Source organism: Canis aureus, chromosome 22, assembly GCF_053574225.1.
Source record: "Canis aureus isolate CA01 chromosome 22, VMU_Caureus_v.1.0, whole genome shotgun sequence".
Lineage (NCBI taxonomy): Eukaryota > Metazoa > Chordata > Mammalia > Carnivora > Canidae > Canis > Canis aureus.
In genome coordinates, this window is record NC_135632.1 from 7,794,752 (window position 1) to 7,811,415 (window position 16,664).

A 16,664-nucleotide genomic window follows, 5' to 3' on the forward strand; every position below is an offset into this window, starting at 1 on the left:
TAAGTGCTCAGAAAATAATGTCTAGGAGTCATGTGCCATCCCCCACACATGGAGAGCTAGCCCTGCCACTGCTTTGTATTAAAGGGTGTCCCTGTCTGCCTGGCATCTTCCTGTCTCAGCCTACATTCTCGAAAGGCTGATGAATAATGCTTTCCCTGGGGGTGACAGCAAGAGGTGGCTTTGAAGCCTCTCAAAGGCCACCGGTGGGATTCACCGACTGTTCTCTTGCAAGGAGTAAAAACAACAAAACTGTCTTCAGCAGATCACCCACTGTGGTCACCAGCCTCTGAGATGGTCCCAATTATCCCTCCCTCCAAGTCTTTATATTCCTGTGGGGCCTGCTCACACTTGACAAAGGCTGACCTGGGATATCTGGGTGGTTCAGCGGGTTAAGCATCTGCCCTTGGCCCAGGTCATGATCCCAGGGTGATGGAATCCAGCCCTGAAGTGGGCTGCTTCTCCCTATTCCTCTGCCTCTCCCCCCACGCATGCTCTCTCTTGCTCTCTCATGTACTCTCTCCCTCTCTCAAAAAAAAAAAAAAAAAAGGAAAAGAAAAGAAAAGAACAAGACTGCCCTGTATAACCAATAAGATAATGTAGAAAAAGGGTGCAAGGGTGACTTCCAAAGGTAGGTCACAAAAGACATTGCAGCTTCGGCTTTGCTTTCTCTGAGATCACTCACTCTGGGGGGAAGCCAGCTGCCGTGTCACGAGGACACTTGAGCAACCCTAGGGAGAGAGCCACAGGGCAAGGAAAGGAGGCCTCCCACCTGCAGTCACGTGAGTGAGTCTTCTTGGAAGTGGCTCCTCCAGCTGCCGTCAAGCTTCAAATGACTATAGCCCTACAGCCTCCGACTGCATTTTAACTCCAACCTCCGAAGAGATTCTGAGCCAGAACCACCCAATTAAGCCATTGCTGAATCCTTGACCAGCAGAGACGATGTAAGATAAGAAAAATTTATTGTTGTCTTAAGTCACCACATTGGGGTAATTTGTTGTTCAACAATAGATAACTAATACCTCCACTGCAGTAGCCAAATATTGCTCTTTGTGTGTGCATAGTCCTTTCCAATAGAATCTCATATCTAAGATCAGTGGGGAGCCCTGGAACAAATAAAATTTCCTTCCACTCTCATTTGATAAAGCATTCCAACAGTTTTGGACAAGCACACAGCATGCAGATCCAAGATAAGAAGTGTTAACAAAGGGGACGATTCCTCCCCACCTCCCCGTAGAAGGGATGGATTAACCATTCGGTTTCTGGGGAAGAGAGAGGAAAAAAGAAGCCAGAGAGTTTCCCTCCCAGGAACTACAGTCTCTCCCCTCTGGGGGAAGCAGACTCCCCAGAATGGTGCATTTGGGAGAAGGAGCTGACTATACTCAGGGGACGGGTGCTCCCTCCCAGCTGCAGGGGAGGCTGGTTCTGAGCTTAGGGAAGTGGGCCGTGGGGAGGGCCTGTAGCGGTGTGCATCTTCCAGAGAAGCTGTGCAGAGTCTGAAATGAGGCGAGTGTTGGGATCCGTGTGCCACCTGCTTAAGCCACATCCTCCATGCCAGGTCTATCAGTAGCAAAGCGTCTCATTTATGTGTCTACCTCTTACTTGGCTCCAAATTCGGAGGAAGAAGGAAGAGGTGTTGCTAGCCCACTAAACCCGAGCAAGAAGCATACATTCAACATAGGTATAAGTTATTCTAGGTTAGTTTTTCATGCCCAGTCAACATCTTCCCAGCTATAATTCCCCATGCCACCACTGAGATAAGGAGCCTCTGGTACACCCTAATTCCTGGCCCTCAGTCTCAACATAATTGTTTATCCTCAAACTCCAAGTGCTACAGAGTAGAGGCGGACCAGGTGGTTGAGGAAGTCAGACCATCCCATTAATCATAAAAACAATAATGACACGTTATGCACTACTATACTGTTTCTGTATCTCTCCTTAAATCCTCACAAGAACTCTATGCCAGAACTATCACTTATTCCCATTTTATTAAGGAAAACCCTGAGGCCCAAAGGGATGGCTCAGATGGGGAGTGTGGAACATTCTAGCATTTGAATGCAGAGTCTGGCTGGCTCTGAAGTCTTCTGTTTCTAATACACAGTATTATATTTTGAGCCCTACTCTGGAGCCCAGTCCTTAGTTTAGGAAACATTATTTTAAGTTTTGACCTAAACGGTCAATTCAATAGAACGTCAGAGACGCACGACATGTCTGGACTGGAAATTTCTCTGGATCATCCAGTCCTGCCCCCAACCCGCCTTCATTAATGAATGCAGAAAACTCTGTAAGAGATTAAATCACTTTCCAATAGTGGTTATTCGATGGTAATTTATAGACAAAAACTATGGTAGTCCAAACTGCTTATACGATCACTAATTAACTGGGCAAAAATTTTATTCCCAGAGATCCTGATATTTGGTTGTCCAGTTGTTGAAATATACCCTGGCCAACCAGCCAAATATGCAGCTTGGGCCCAAGTGAATTTATAACCAAATGGAGTGCTATCCACGCCCCCACCTCTTGCCCCCCTCCCCATTGCTTCTAAAGGCAGTTTTAAGGGGAAGGATATAATTATTCATAGAACAACAAAAACCTTGGGTTTGTCTCCATATGAGTTCTGAGTGTCATCTCTCATAGTTATGGGACAGTGATATTCACAAGTGAAAAACTCTATCTCTAGATTCAAAGAGAATCCAGACCATGTCGCAATCACAGACGTGCAAGAGGGCCAGTCTGCCTTGGATGCAAACTCTGATATTTTGTAAGCAGTTTGGATTTGGCTCACATTGGAAGCTATCAATTACTGCCACAAAACCAATCTTTCTTAGCCGGAAATAGAAACTCCATTTCTGACGCTTTCAGGAATTTCCTTGCCATTTTACCAAGAAATACCCCTTATTTTGAAAGGAAAACAGCTCCCATACTTTTCTGCTGTAAATGACCCATTGCCATATGAAGGAGCACAGGCGCACACTGTCCACCCCTGCTGCGCCCTGCCCACACGATGGGAGCCGCTGAGCCCACCACCTGCCCGGCCTCAGCCCTGTGGGAGACAAGTCAGAAATCATATAGGGCATTCCGGACTTTTTCCTTGGAGAATCCTTCCAAGATGTGGTACAAAGCAGTGAAAAGAGCACTGGCTTCAAAGTCAGACCGCCCTAGCTTAGGTTTCCATGCTAGGATCCATCACACTGGTCTGTGACCTTCCAGATGTTTCTTTAGCACCCGATCCTTGATTTCCTCACCTGTGAAATGGGGACAAAATATCTAATATGTTGAGTTGTTGTGAGGAGTGAAGGAAATAATATTGTTTAGCATCTAGCATAACACTTGGCACATAGTAGGTGTCCATAAATCAGAGTTCTCACTTCTGGTTGTACCTTAGAATCACCTGGGGCCCTTTTCAAAAATATCCATGCTCAAGATCCGTGACCGGGGATTTGACTTAATTGTAAATTTTTAAAAGCTCCAGTGTGAATCTAAACTACAACCAGGGGTCATGCACCCACTCCTTCTCCTTTGCTTTTGCCAGGCCTTACAGAGACTGAGTTCTGTTCCTAAACTGACTCCATGCCTGGAGTCTGACCCAGACACGATAACCCAGGTCCAAAAACTCAGCAGTGTATTCAAGACAGCCCCTGGCACATGTTTACGGTAACCGCCCACATATTTGGTTCCTTCCATTATGCCAGAACTTTTGAAATATGTTTTCTCGATTAATATTAATTTATCCCTATGAAGTAAATGATATTCTTGTTCCCATTATACAGAGTAGGAAACTGAGACTCATTAAGTGCACATTCATTCCTTCAACAAATATCTATCGCACGCCATTAATATGCCAGCCGCATTGCTCGAGGTGAATGACTGGTCCAAGTCACAGAATTTTAAGTAAGGAAGAGAGCCTGGATTCAATCCCAGACTGTCTGACGTCCACTGCACTTCCTCCCACAGCTCATTGCCACACAGCAGAACTGTGCCGCCCACTATTAGGCACCAGGAGAGGGGGTTTCTTTTCTTTTTTAAAAAATTTAAGTTCAATTAATTAACATGTACTGTCAGAGGTAGAGGGCAGTGAGTCATCAGTCTTACATAACACCCAACACTCATCACATCACGTGCCGTCCTTAATGTCCATCACCAGTGACCCCTTCCCCCCTTTCCCTCCAGTGACCCTCAGTTTGTTTCCTATGATCAAGAGTCTCTTATGATTTGTCTCCCTCTCGGATTTCATCTTGTTTTGTTTTTTCCCTCTCTTCCATTATGATCCTCTGTTTTGTTTCTTAAATTCCACATCTGAGTGAGATCATATGGCAATTGTCTTTCTCTGATTGACTTATTTCACTTAGCATAACGCTCTTTAGTTCCATCCGCATCATTGCAAATGGTAAGATTTCATTTTTTAAAAAAGATTTTATTTTAAAGATTTTCTAAAAATTTATTTATTCATGATAGACACACACACAGAGAGAGAGAGAGAGAGAGAGAGAGGCAGAGACACAGGCAGAGGGAGAAGCAGGCTCCATGCAGGGAGCCCGACGTGGGGCTCGATCCCGGGTCTCCAGGATCATGCCCTGGGCCGAAGGTGGCACTAAACCTCTGAGCCACCCGGGCTGCCCTCATTTTTTTTTTTTTTTTTTGATGGCTGAATAGTAACCCATTACATATATGTATATCACATAGGAAGGGGGATTCTATTATAATCATCCATCCTGCCCTCACCCTACAGGGAGCACTACTCAGGTATTCAGGGATGCCCCCTCAGAACTGTGCAAGCCAGCAGCCCTGCCATTTCTAATGCTGCCATTTTACAGGTGGGGAAACCAAGGCACAGAGAGGGCCCTAGGGTTACAGGGCTAACAAGTGCCTCCCAAACCTCAGGCTGTTCTGCGAGCTTCCAGAGGACCGGATGCCCATCTTCTGTGTGGGCATAGAAGGCAGTGGCCTTAGATGCAGTGGGTACTGGAGCCACACGAGACAAAGCTAGAGCAATGCCTGACGGGGTCCTCCTGAGGGAGTCAGTGTCCTAAGGGACCAAGGCGGTGGTGAGTCTCATAGTTGTGGGTTCCCAGCAGATGCCAACCCTAAGCATGGGGTGACTATGAGTCTTCACGATTATATTTAGCTTGCGTTGCATCACATACTCAACCCAACATATTAAAGCACAGTATCTGTGTCCAAAGAGCTAAATATACACAAAAAGAGAGAAAGGGAGATGTGTCTGGAGGAAGTGAGTGAGCCTCTCCTTTCTTTGCTCTTTTGGGATTCTGATTTGCCCTGAGAGCTGATGTCAGAGGCTGCATCAGTACGTGCTGCTTTCTGTTTTTCTTGCTGGTAGGTTCGGTGGAACGACATGGACACGAAAGCCTTGCAGCACTCTCTGTTCTCCTGTCCCTGAGGTACACTGACACCTGAGCAGCCAAAGCCTTGGTCAGGTGGGGTCCCAGCCTCATTCTGGAACTCTGGTGTGCATGAAATGATCCAGAGAGCTTGTTAAGACACAAATTCCTGGGGCCTCATTCCCAGGGTCTCTAACTTGTTTGCATTTCTCACAAGGTCCCAGGTGACACCGATGCTGGCTCTCTGGGGACCACGCTCTCGTCTCCAATGACAAGACAGCCAATGACAAGGTAGCTCCATAAATGCCAGAAGGGGCCAAATCCAAGATATACTGACTAAAAGGCAAGGGCAGGGGTGTGGGAGGAGGCAGGGAAGACTTTACCACTATTTGCATAGCAAATGGTTTGACATATACACTTGCAGCTGGTATATACATAGACTATTTCTGGATGGTTACCCCCCCAAAAAATGCTAATAATTGTTGCCTTGGAGGCCTTGGAGGACTGAGGGTTGGGGGTGCTACGTTGCCTGTTCTCTGGGTCTCTCCCCAATTCATCATTTTCCTTTCTGTGCTCTGTTCCCTGCAGAGCATCTGTCCTCCAGGGCCTCCATCACCCCATTTCCCTCGAGGGTTGAGGTCCTCCTGGGTTGGGCCAGTGGGAGACAGTGGTAGGAGATCGGAGGCTGGGCAAAGAGAAAGCCTGCCCTTCCCCCCACGCTCACCCCCCTCTGGTGCCATGCCGGGAACACCTGCTCTGTGCCCAGCTAGGCCCAGCCCCTGCTGGGCTCCAGCCACACCGTTTTCTTCCTCAGCTGTTGCTAGTTCCCGGGGTGTCCAGGCCCCTTTGTCTCCTTTGACCCCTGCCCTCACCTCTGCAAGTGGTCCCTTCCTTAAAGTCCCCAAATTTGAACATTCTGGAGGTGAATTTCATTTCCTGCTGGAACCCTGACTGAGGAAGGTAGGAAGCTCACTATTCACAATGCATCCTCTTGTGTCATTTCAAGATCTGGTTCGGTGCCTAAAATACCCATTCAAAAATGCAACTATAAAAAAATAAAGCTTGGGACCCCTGGGTGGCTCAGCAGTTAAGCGCCTGCCTTCGGCCCAGGGCCTGATCCTGGAGTCCTGGGATCGAGTCCCACATCAGGCTCCCTGCATGGAGCCTGCTTCTCCCTCTGCCTGTGTCTCTGCCTCTCTCTCTCTCTCTCTCTCTGTGTGTGTGTGTGTGTCTCATGAATAAATAAATGAAATCTTTAAAAAAATAAATAAAATAAAATGTCTTTTTAAAAAATAAAATAATAAAAAAAAAGCCTAGAAATAGGAATTTAATCTTAAGCAATCTCAAAGAGTAAGTTCCAAAGAGAGTCTCTGGGGCATGGGTCTGCTTCAGCACCTGACGCCTCTTCCTCATGTTTGCCTGGGATCTGACGCTAACAAGGAATTGTTCTTTATCTCCTACTCCAGCCTGGTTGGTGCAGTTAAGGTCCTGGGAGACAAGGGTCGGAGCTGATGCCTCTCTGCCGTGCACATGGGGTCAGAGCAGGACGTGGCCAAAAGAAATTCTCAGCTTCAGGAATCCCACACACTAAATTCGAGTCACATCTATACCACTTGCTTTCTTTGAGCCCATGAATCTCCTGCCCTCCCTGGTTCCCTTAAGGGGACTCATCGCATCACACCGTGGGTTCCTATTGTGTGGACACGGTCTCTTGGGTTCCATGAACATTGTTAATACTTTTATATACTGTCAGGAGCCTAAGACTTGAGCCATTCAACTCTTAGCTGTTTGCATGCCGCTGTGTGCCCACAGCATGCGTGCCCGCACCCTCGCCTGGCAGGGGTAGAGATGGCCCAGGAGGAGTCAAGCCCAGGAAAGGAGGCCGGACCTAAAGCCCTGAGATTTAGAGGACACGACAATTGTAAATAATGATTTTGAAAGCTTAACATCTCTTTAGCAAGAGTAATGGTTGAAAGTAGGAAACTGCCAGATGGTGCGCACTGTTAATAATGCCCATCTGTGAGCCATATCATGAATTATAAAATTGATTTGGAGGAGAACATCGCCTGCTGTCTGCCCCAGGTGCCAAAATGTCTCCTTCTAGCTCGGGGTCAGGTACGGGGTAAGCAGGCTGAGGGGCATGTTGCTTAAAAATCACACTGTGTCATGTTTTTACCCAATAATAAGACAAAACCTGAATGCTAATTTTTGTAAAGGTCACAAAATATTTGTAGCATTCAGAGGGCCATGTCAGGACTTCCTGCGTCACACACAAGCCCGGAGCGTGGTGCTGCCTGGCTGAAGGCAGAGGCACTCTCTCCCGTGTCGAGTTCTGGTCAACTTTTGACCTTCCGCCCTGGGTCTAGTGACCCTGGTTTCTGAGCCCCTGGACCCTCACCTGGGCTCCTGACAAGGCCCTCAGATTCTCTTGCACTAAACACCAGTTTGCTCCAGTCTCTCCACCTTGATCCTGCAAACTCTCGCCCCTCTGATGTCACAGCTGCAGATAACAGGTGTTCCCACTTCTCTCGTTGGTCCTCCCTTGTCCCCGGCTGCCTAGCTGGAATCCTCCAACAGAATAGGGGACAAGTTTCTCCATCTGTCGTGCATGGTACTTTGCTGAGGAGTTACAGTAAAAATTGATGTCAAGCGCTCACCGTAGGATGGTGTTGGTGCCAGAACAGGCCACCCCTCAACCAAGCTCCAGCACAATCTGCTCACTATTTCCCACCCCCTTGAGCACACTCTTTCCCCTACTTCTTGTGTCACCTATAGTGTGGAGCCACCTCTGCTCCCCCCACAAAGCTCTAACTCAACACTTGCCCTGCAAAGACCCTTTACTACTTCTATCCACAGTGGTATTTTCTTCCTAGAATCCCATAGGTATAGCATCCACGATTATATTGTGCCTTATGCTGCTCTCAGTTATCTTCATTCGAGCTTATCTTGTCTCTCCAATGGGTCGGAAAATCTCTTGACACCCACACCTTCTGTCTTTGCACCTTCTCCCATGGTGTGTCTGAGCCAGAGTTGGGAAGCCAGAGCTTAATTATTCCTATTTACTGCTTAATGTATCCTGTCCTGTTACATGAGTTTTTTGTAACCTTCACCGGTACATTGGAATCATCTGAAGATTTTTAAAATAGCAAATTCCCGGGCCCTACTCCCAGGGATTCCATTTCAGTTGATACAGAATGGAGCCCAGTTTGGGGTCTTTGTTTAAAAGCTCCACCAGTGATTCTCCTGTATGGCTAAGAGCGAGCTCCACAGCACGTTATGAAGCAGGATGACTTGGCCCTCGGCTGTATTTGATTCCCCACGCCACTCAATCTGTCTTCTGGCTGCACTTTCTCCATATTTCAAATTATGTCTTACAAGTTAAATTGCAATGCTCAGCTCCTTTCTGATACAACCTACAAGGAATCGTCTTTAGGCAAGTGAAAACTTTCTGCCATTACCTCACTGGGCAGAAAGTCAAGCTGTAAAAAACCAGCCAAGTAATTCCCTTCAAAATGAGACGCTCATTAATCAATGAGCCACCCTCCAAGCACACCTGTGTGAAGCCAGGCGGTCACCATTTGTGACCTTCTACTTGCTTCCCCCCAGATAAATCAGACAGAGGAGCTAGCAAACAAAAGAGACTAAAGGTGCTTTTACACATTGAGGTCACCAATAAGTAATAATAAGAGAACGGAAAAGGGAGGAAAAACAAGGGTGATGAATTAATGAGGCTATTATGACAAAATGATTTAATGGCAAATACGTGAAAGTGAATTAATAAGGCTTTGATGGCATTTACAAGTTTCATTTCCCTTGAGTATCTCAGTGAATCCAGTATCACCTGGAAAACTTTTAAGACTATTCTGTTTTGAAGACTTTCTGCTAACAAGACAGGAAAAGCAGCTTTGAGGGATATTTTTTTCATTCATCTCTTTCTGGCTTAGTGCAGTTTTAATTACTGGTGAAATAAAACCATGAAGTGCAAAGTGAAAAAACCAACAACCCACAGAACTCTTAAGCAGCCAAGGTGCTTTTAAATGTAAATTTTGTAAACTGGTTAAAACAGAGAAGAAAGGAAACCCTAAGGAAGTATACACTATATTCACGGGATTGTCTCTAGATTATGTTTTTCAAAATTTTCCATTAGGCACCAGTAAGTCTTTAAACAATGGTCAGATTCATCTTCTAAATACTTGCTTTAAAAGAAGCTCTGTTTACCTGTTTATTTTTTTTATAGATTTTATTTATTTGAGAGAGAGAGACAGCATGAATGGGGAGGCACAGGGAGAGGGAGAAGCAGAAGCAGATTGGCCACCTAGCAAGGATGGACGTGGAACTCGATCCCAGGATCCTGAAACCATGACCCGAGCTGAAGGCAGATGCTTAACCGACTGAGCCACCCAGGTGCCCCTCTGTTACCTATTTAGAACCAGGAGAGCTACTGGACTTTGTTATAAGCTATGGAACTGCTTTACTGAAGATCTATCATCTTAACTTTCTCTCTGTACAACTGAACTGGATTCTACAATTTAATTATTTCCTTTTGCAGCTGCCCAATTACTCTCTTATAAGCAAAATTTTCATTACGTGAATCTTTGGTACTGAATGGGTTACTTTTTTCCTTGGAAATCATTTTGGAACATTATTTTTTTTTCAGAATTTGCCTTTTCTTCTTTTACAGGGGAGCCCACTAGGTGACACACGCTGCTCACACACCCAGAGTCTTCACGCTTTTTAATTCCTCCCTCTAAAATATGAACAGAAGCCAAGGATCGCCAAAATGGAGAAAACCTCCACTATGAAAGAAAGTGACACAAAAACAAATACGTACAGAGTAAAGAAATGTAGATCAATGAAAGATAATGAAGAGACCAGAAAAAAAAAAAATCTCTGAAACAGTTAGAATTCATATCCCTCAGGAGAAAAGCTACTGCATCTGTTGAAACAAATCAAGGCTGGTGAAAAGGAGACAATCAAATAACAAGAGCTCATAGAACTAAATATATAATAGCCCAAATGAAAATTTCAGTGAGGGATGGGATGATAAAGTCACAGAAATACTACAAGTAGAAGAGAAAGAAATGAAAAGAAAAGAGAAAAGAAAAGAAAAGGAAAAAGATAAGAAATGACCCTAGAGGTCCAACAGCTACCTCTAATCCAGAGAGTTAAAACAAGAGGTGCATGGTTGGGGAAAAGGAGGAAATTACACAGAAATTATTCAGAGCTGATTATGAGTTTTAGATGAAAAGGGAGGGACCCCAGGAAGTCAATCATAGTGACAGTGGTGGGAGATAAACCAAGGCAAATCATTTAAAAATTCTAGAACACCAGGGTTAAGAAAAGATCTTAAAGCTTCTAGTGCTTATTTCTCTCAAGTTCACATTCACTGAAACAGGAATGAAACGGCTCCAGGCTTACCAACAGTAATGTTAGATACTGGGAGACAATGAGAAATGTCATCAAAATCCTAAGAGGACTCAAACATTTATCTCTTATCCATACTTTCTTGGGAAAGTATCAAAAAATACACATACCAGCAGAAATAGGAAATGAACTAAGAAATAAGAAGTCACTGAATCAAAGAAGCAAGAGACCATAGGAGAATGGTGATCGGAAGTCCCAGAAAGTGGGAGAAGGAAAGTCGAAGGCCAACATCTGTGGCCAGAGGTATCTGGAAGTTCTCCAGAACACAAACAAACAGAAAAAAGAATTTCCACAATGGAGGTTCCAGTTGACATTCCCCTTAGTAATAGAGAGTTCTAGTTGTTCCACATCCCTGCTAACACTTGATATTATCAGTTTTTGGTTTTGTGGGGTTTTTTTGTTTTGTTTCTTAGCCAGCTGGTGGATGTGTACTGGTATCTCATCATGGCTTTATTTGAATTTCTCTGATGACTGATGATGTTTGGCACCTTCTCATTTATTTATCAATCATTTAGATACCTTCTTTTTTGCCTGTTCAAGCCTTTTGCCTATCTTATAAATGTTGTTGTCTTTTTTTTTTTTTTAATAATCTGTAGGACTTCTTTTATATATTTTGGATATGAGTCCTCTGTCAGGCTTGTCTTTGTACTCTGTTTAAGGTGTCTTTTGATGAATAGAAGTTTTTTATAAAGTACAAATCATCAGTCTTTTCCTTTAGGATGAGTACTTTTCAATGTCCTATTAATTTTGGAGTTTTTATCCCAAATTGGGATTATTCTGTACATACCTTTCATAGCATTTAAAAAATTTACCAATATATTACACAGCATTTAACCTCATATTTCTTCAAGAACACTATTTAAAATGGCTGCACAGTATTCCACTGTATGGCTATGTCATCCCTTATGGAACTCAACATTTACTCTTGTGTATTTAGATTGATCTAGAACATTATTTAAATAAAATTACAAAGTTAGGGAGTGTATTACAAATTAGAAATTTGAGATTTTAAATCCAAGTTTGGCTAATTCCAATCTTCATTACCCAGTGAGTACATATGGAGCACCTAATGTTTCTTTAGCATTATCCTAGAGGATACAAAAGAAATTACGAGAGGAGACCTGTCCCTAAGGAGCTGACAATATATTTCATGGCCAGACACTTCATTGCTAATTGTTTAGCAATTAAGGAATAATTGGTAAGGCACCACTCTAGGTTTAAAGTAAGGGTAAACATTGATTCATTGTAGGAAATAAAAACGGATCATTAGGATGAAACTGCATTGGTGAAGACTTTGACATGAGGATTTTGGATTTGATTCCACTGGCAATAGGTTCACTGTAGAAGTAGGGGAGGAGATGTAACGGGGATGCAGTTGGGAGCCAAGCCATCAAATTGCAGTTTCATGAAGCTTCTTCAGGTTAGTGGTGGGGTGGGGAGAGTGGAGTCGGAAGGACAGATTTAAGTTTATAGGAATAATCCAAGGGCCGGGTGATGTTATCTTAAAAATTTGCAACTAATACAATTTTTTTTAAAGATTTTCTCCATTTATTCATTCATGAGAGACAGAGGGAGAGAGAGAGAGCGAGGAGAAGGAAGCAGAGACACAGGCAGAGGGAGAAGCAGGCCCCACGCAGGGAGCCCGACGTGGGACTCGATCCTGGGTCTCCAGGATCAGGCCCTGGGCTGAAGGCGGCACTAAACCACTGAGCCACCCTGGCTGCCCGCTAATACAATTTTTAAAAGAAATGGAAAACTGGATATTTGCCTCCATTGGTCTCTTGTCTAACTATTAACCTGAGTTATTTTTTTAATGTCATTTCAAAACGAAATAAAATATCTTCGCAAAAATTATTGAGAGATCACTAACGAGTGTTCTAATAAACATCTCTATACATGAGAATAATTATGATTCTGTTATTTCTCAGAAAAAAAGAAAAGATTTACTGAACGATGCTTTTATACTTCACTTCCATAGAGAAGCATTAGAACACAGTGGTCTGGGTTCAAATTTTATCAATGTCATGTGAGACAAGTCAATGAGCCTCTCTAGAATTGTTTTATCATCTGTAAAATAGGGTTAATAATAATTAGAAAAATACCTGCCAGATAATAAATGTTAATTATTATCCTGGTCTGTGAGGTAGAGGTTATTATTTTTATAAATTCATTAATTAAAATGTCAGCTGCTTAGATTTAGCATATATTGGAAAGAATACTGCTATTTATCCAGTAGTGGCAAATGAAGAGTTAAAGGATGTGGTAAGTAAAAATTAAGTAACAGACATTGGGAAATTTCATCAAAGATGCTAAGGACAAAGTTCCCACTTCTTGGCTTTGCATCTATTATAACTATAGCATTATTAATAGTAATAAAGTGCTTGGTTTCTACAGAGCCTAGGACTTGGGAACAAAGCCAAGTGACATATGTATATATTTATTTAATGGTGGGAGACCCGGCACATTTGGCGACAGGCGCGGTGTTCCACTCAGTGGGATGAAATGCATGCCTCATGCCAGCTTCTTTAGAGGGACTGTTATTCATCACAGCTGTAATGTTCCCTTCAGAGAGCTCCCACCGGAATGGAAAAGGCGCACTGGCAATTTATATACAAAAGCCAACCCACGTTTGGCTTTGAAAATTCACTGGGAAAACTGTATGCAGTCTGTTAGTTATTCATGGACATGCTCTGGTTTCTGATGGAAGCACTGTGGTTCCGTTTGTTATCATCACAGTAAAATTAGAAAGCAGCAAAGAAAAATTAAAGGACTGGCATGTAGACATCCTCTAGCCAACAAATCCTTATGTGCGTAAGGTGTCAATTGCCATGTAGAAATAATCACAATCCACACGGCCCTGTGTTTGGAGTGCATGGACTGGCTTTGCCTGGACTGTGCAGGCCTGCCCCCACCTTTCCTTGGTGAAATTACATTGTCATCCTCTGCCCTGGGAACACTCCACACGCCCTGTAGAGACCATGGATTTGGCATGCAGCGACACCCTGCCTCCCAAAGCAGTGTCATTTATGCAAACTATATCGGAAAGTCTCTTAGTATCTAATGAAATGGTGTAACCGGAAATGTAAATGTGCAAATTACCTGACAGTTGAATCTTGATCCTGAAGGAATAGTGCTGGGGCAACTGACTGGCTCAGTGGGTAGAGCATGCGACGCTTAGTCTCAGAGTTGCGAATTTGAGCCCCATGCTGGGTGTGGAGCCAACTTAAAATAAAATTTAAAGATTTTTTAAAAAGGAATATTATCTCCAGTTAACCTTGCAGCCAGAATAGTTTCCCACCCCTGAGTTGGATGAGCACCTAAATCTAGACACCAAGATTTCTCCCCAAGTAATGTATTACCTAACATCTGCAAAGGAAATATATGCTATTCTAAAAGTGTATTCGCAGACACATCACATCTAATCTTCACAAGACATGAGAGAGGTGAGTGTTACAATGCCCATTTTATAGGTGCAGACTCTGAAGTCTAGGAAGATGAACTGATTTAGCCCAAATCTCACAACCAGGAGGTACAGAAGAGGGATTCAAACCCAGTGCTCAGTACTTTATGCTACTTTCCTGATCTATTTTTACAAGGGGAAAAAAGGCTTTGTCTCCTACAAAGATGAGTTTTAAATCTTTAATTGGTAAGTAATAAAAATAAGTTTCTTTTAGTCTCATCCAGGAAAGCAAGCATGTTACTTTGTGTGGGATATATAAGAAATATGATGCTACCACTTTATAGGTTGATTTTTCTCCAGGGGTCAGTTCTGTACTCATTTTAGTTCAACCAATCTTAAACTGAACAACTACTATGTAGCAAGAAATATGCTAGATATCAAAGACAAGAAGGCTCGAGTTCTAGCCCTTGTCCTGATAGTCCTTATGGAGATAGACAGGCAAGCAGATAGATAAAGAGGTACGCACAGGTTGCCAGGGAAGCCCGGAGGAGAAGTTGGGTGTGCCAATTCAGAAAGATTTTCTGCAGACGGAAATATCTAAGATTAGTTTTGAAGCACGTATAGGAGTTCTCCAAGCCAAGAAGAGAGGAAGGGAATTCTGGTAATATTCAGAGACATGGAGATACGGGACAACGGGAATAAATATAGTTTCTGCTGAGGGACACAGGAAAGAGAGAGGAGATCTCTCTTTTTTTTTTTTTTTTTTTTTAGATTTTATTTATTCATTCATAAACAGAGACAGAGGGAGAAGTAGGCTCCCGTGGAGCAGGGAACCGGATGCGGGGCTCCATCACAGGACTCCAAGTTTACAACCTGAGCTGAAGGTAGATGCTTAATCAACTGAGCCACCTGAGCCACCCAGGTGCTTGAAAGGAGATCATTTTAAAAGGGAACGGTATATAATCATAATCTAACAGGTGACTGAAGTACAAAAATATCAAGCAATTTGGCCGGTATCCCATGGCCCAAAGAATTTCTAATGGCTTTTGACACTTTCTATACTGCCTTTCAAAACTGTCTAAAGGAGAGAAAGGGAAGAGCAAGAGAAAGAGGAGGAGGGAGAGAAAATGGGAGGATGGGGGAGGAGAATAGAAAGTTTCTGAAGACAAACAGAGATGAGCAAAATTTGGGAAGATGCGCAAATTTTAGAAAAAGATTAAACCAATTGAGGGGATTTATTGTGGAGAAGTGGGCTGAGACGGCAGGCAGTATGAAGAAAATGATCCTCAATATCATTAAGGAGCCTATAAATTAAACTCAAATAAGAATTTTCTACCAATTAGAAGTAAGCCATGTCAGACCTGCATCACCCAGGGCCTTGTCAACCATCCTTCAGGCAGGCTGTGCTCCTCATAAATGTTTGGACTGGTCGGGATCCTGCCAGGTTACTGGGGCAGCATGAGAAAGGCATGAGAATGTGCTGGAATGCATAAGCCCTTTGAGTACAGATGTTCAATAAATATTGATTGATAACAACTCATATTTACTGCTGTAACGAAGATTAGTAAACTTAATTGGAAACACATTTAACGTTAGCATAGTTATGATTCATGGCTAACAGGTAAAAAGTAAAGGAAAAGTCAAGTTTTACATGTTCTCTCTTCTCCTTTTTAAGGACTTTAGTGTAGATGAGCTGTCACTCGCTATTAAAAGTTCAAAGTCACATTTGCAGTCCACTTCTGGCAAGGAAGAAAGAACTTTACGGTATATGTTTTAATTGCTAATCTTGCTCTCATTTTATCTTAGTTTTTCAATGCTTATTTCCCCCTCTATATCCACTACTTCCTTTCTAAAAATTTTATTGCACTCTATGTATCTTTGAAAATGACCGCAAATTCTTTTGCAATGAGGTAAGGTACAATTAAATACATACATAAACCAGATGTTGCTTGAAGACCCCTTGGAGACTTAGTTAAAATTAGTTCACCCCTAATGCAAGAACCTCAAAGTATCTCCATGCTTTCTCCACTCCTGTGGGCCATGGCAGTTCAGGGCCATCTATTCATTTTTTTACGCATGCTTTCAGCAAGTATTTATTGACCACCTACTATATCCTAGGCATTATTATAGGCGGTAGCAACACACCAAGGACTTTAATTTTGTGAAAACCAAAGGCAAGGCAAGTCCCTGTCCTGGTAGAACTCACATTCTAGAAGCTGGGAGGCAGGCACACAAGCAAACAAAAGAAAGAGAGTCATGCATGTGAAAAGATGGTTTCAAACAGCAAAAAGTTGGATGAAGAAAATGAAACAGAATAGTGTGAAGTCCTGTGATGTGGGGCCAAGGATGTCACTTAATTTCCCCAAGTGCGTGGGGGTCGGGGAAGGACGCCCTGAAAGATGACTCCTCACTGGGACCTGAATGGCCAGTTGGTGGCCTGAAGATGTGAGGGAGGGGTCCTGGGCCACGGGAACAACCAGGGCCACAACGTTGAGGCTGTGCCA

The 16,664-nt window shown here is 43.3% G+C and overlaps 1 long non-coding RNA gene across 2 annotated transcripts; it reads left to right on the forward strand.

Annotated features, from left to right (window-relative positions):
• The first annotated feature begins 800 nt into the window (after window positions 1–800).
• Window positions 801–15,926, forward strand: LOC144294291 (uncharacterized). 2 transcript variants are annotated; one of them, XR_013361716.1, is made up of 7 exons: window positions 801–941; window positions 5,336–5,432; window positions 5,554–5,627; window positions 10,018–11,003; window positions 11,842–11,958; window positions 14,231–14,406; window positions 15,836–15,926. It is a non-coding gene; the product is annotated as an uncharacterized LOC144294291 (long non-coding RNA). The 2 variants fall into 2 exon arrangements; XR_013361715.1 differs by having other exon boundaries at window positions 10,018–11,958.
• Window positions 15,927–16,664: the final 738 nt, after the last annotated feature.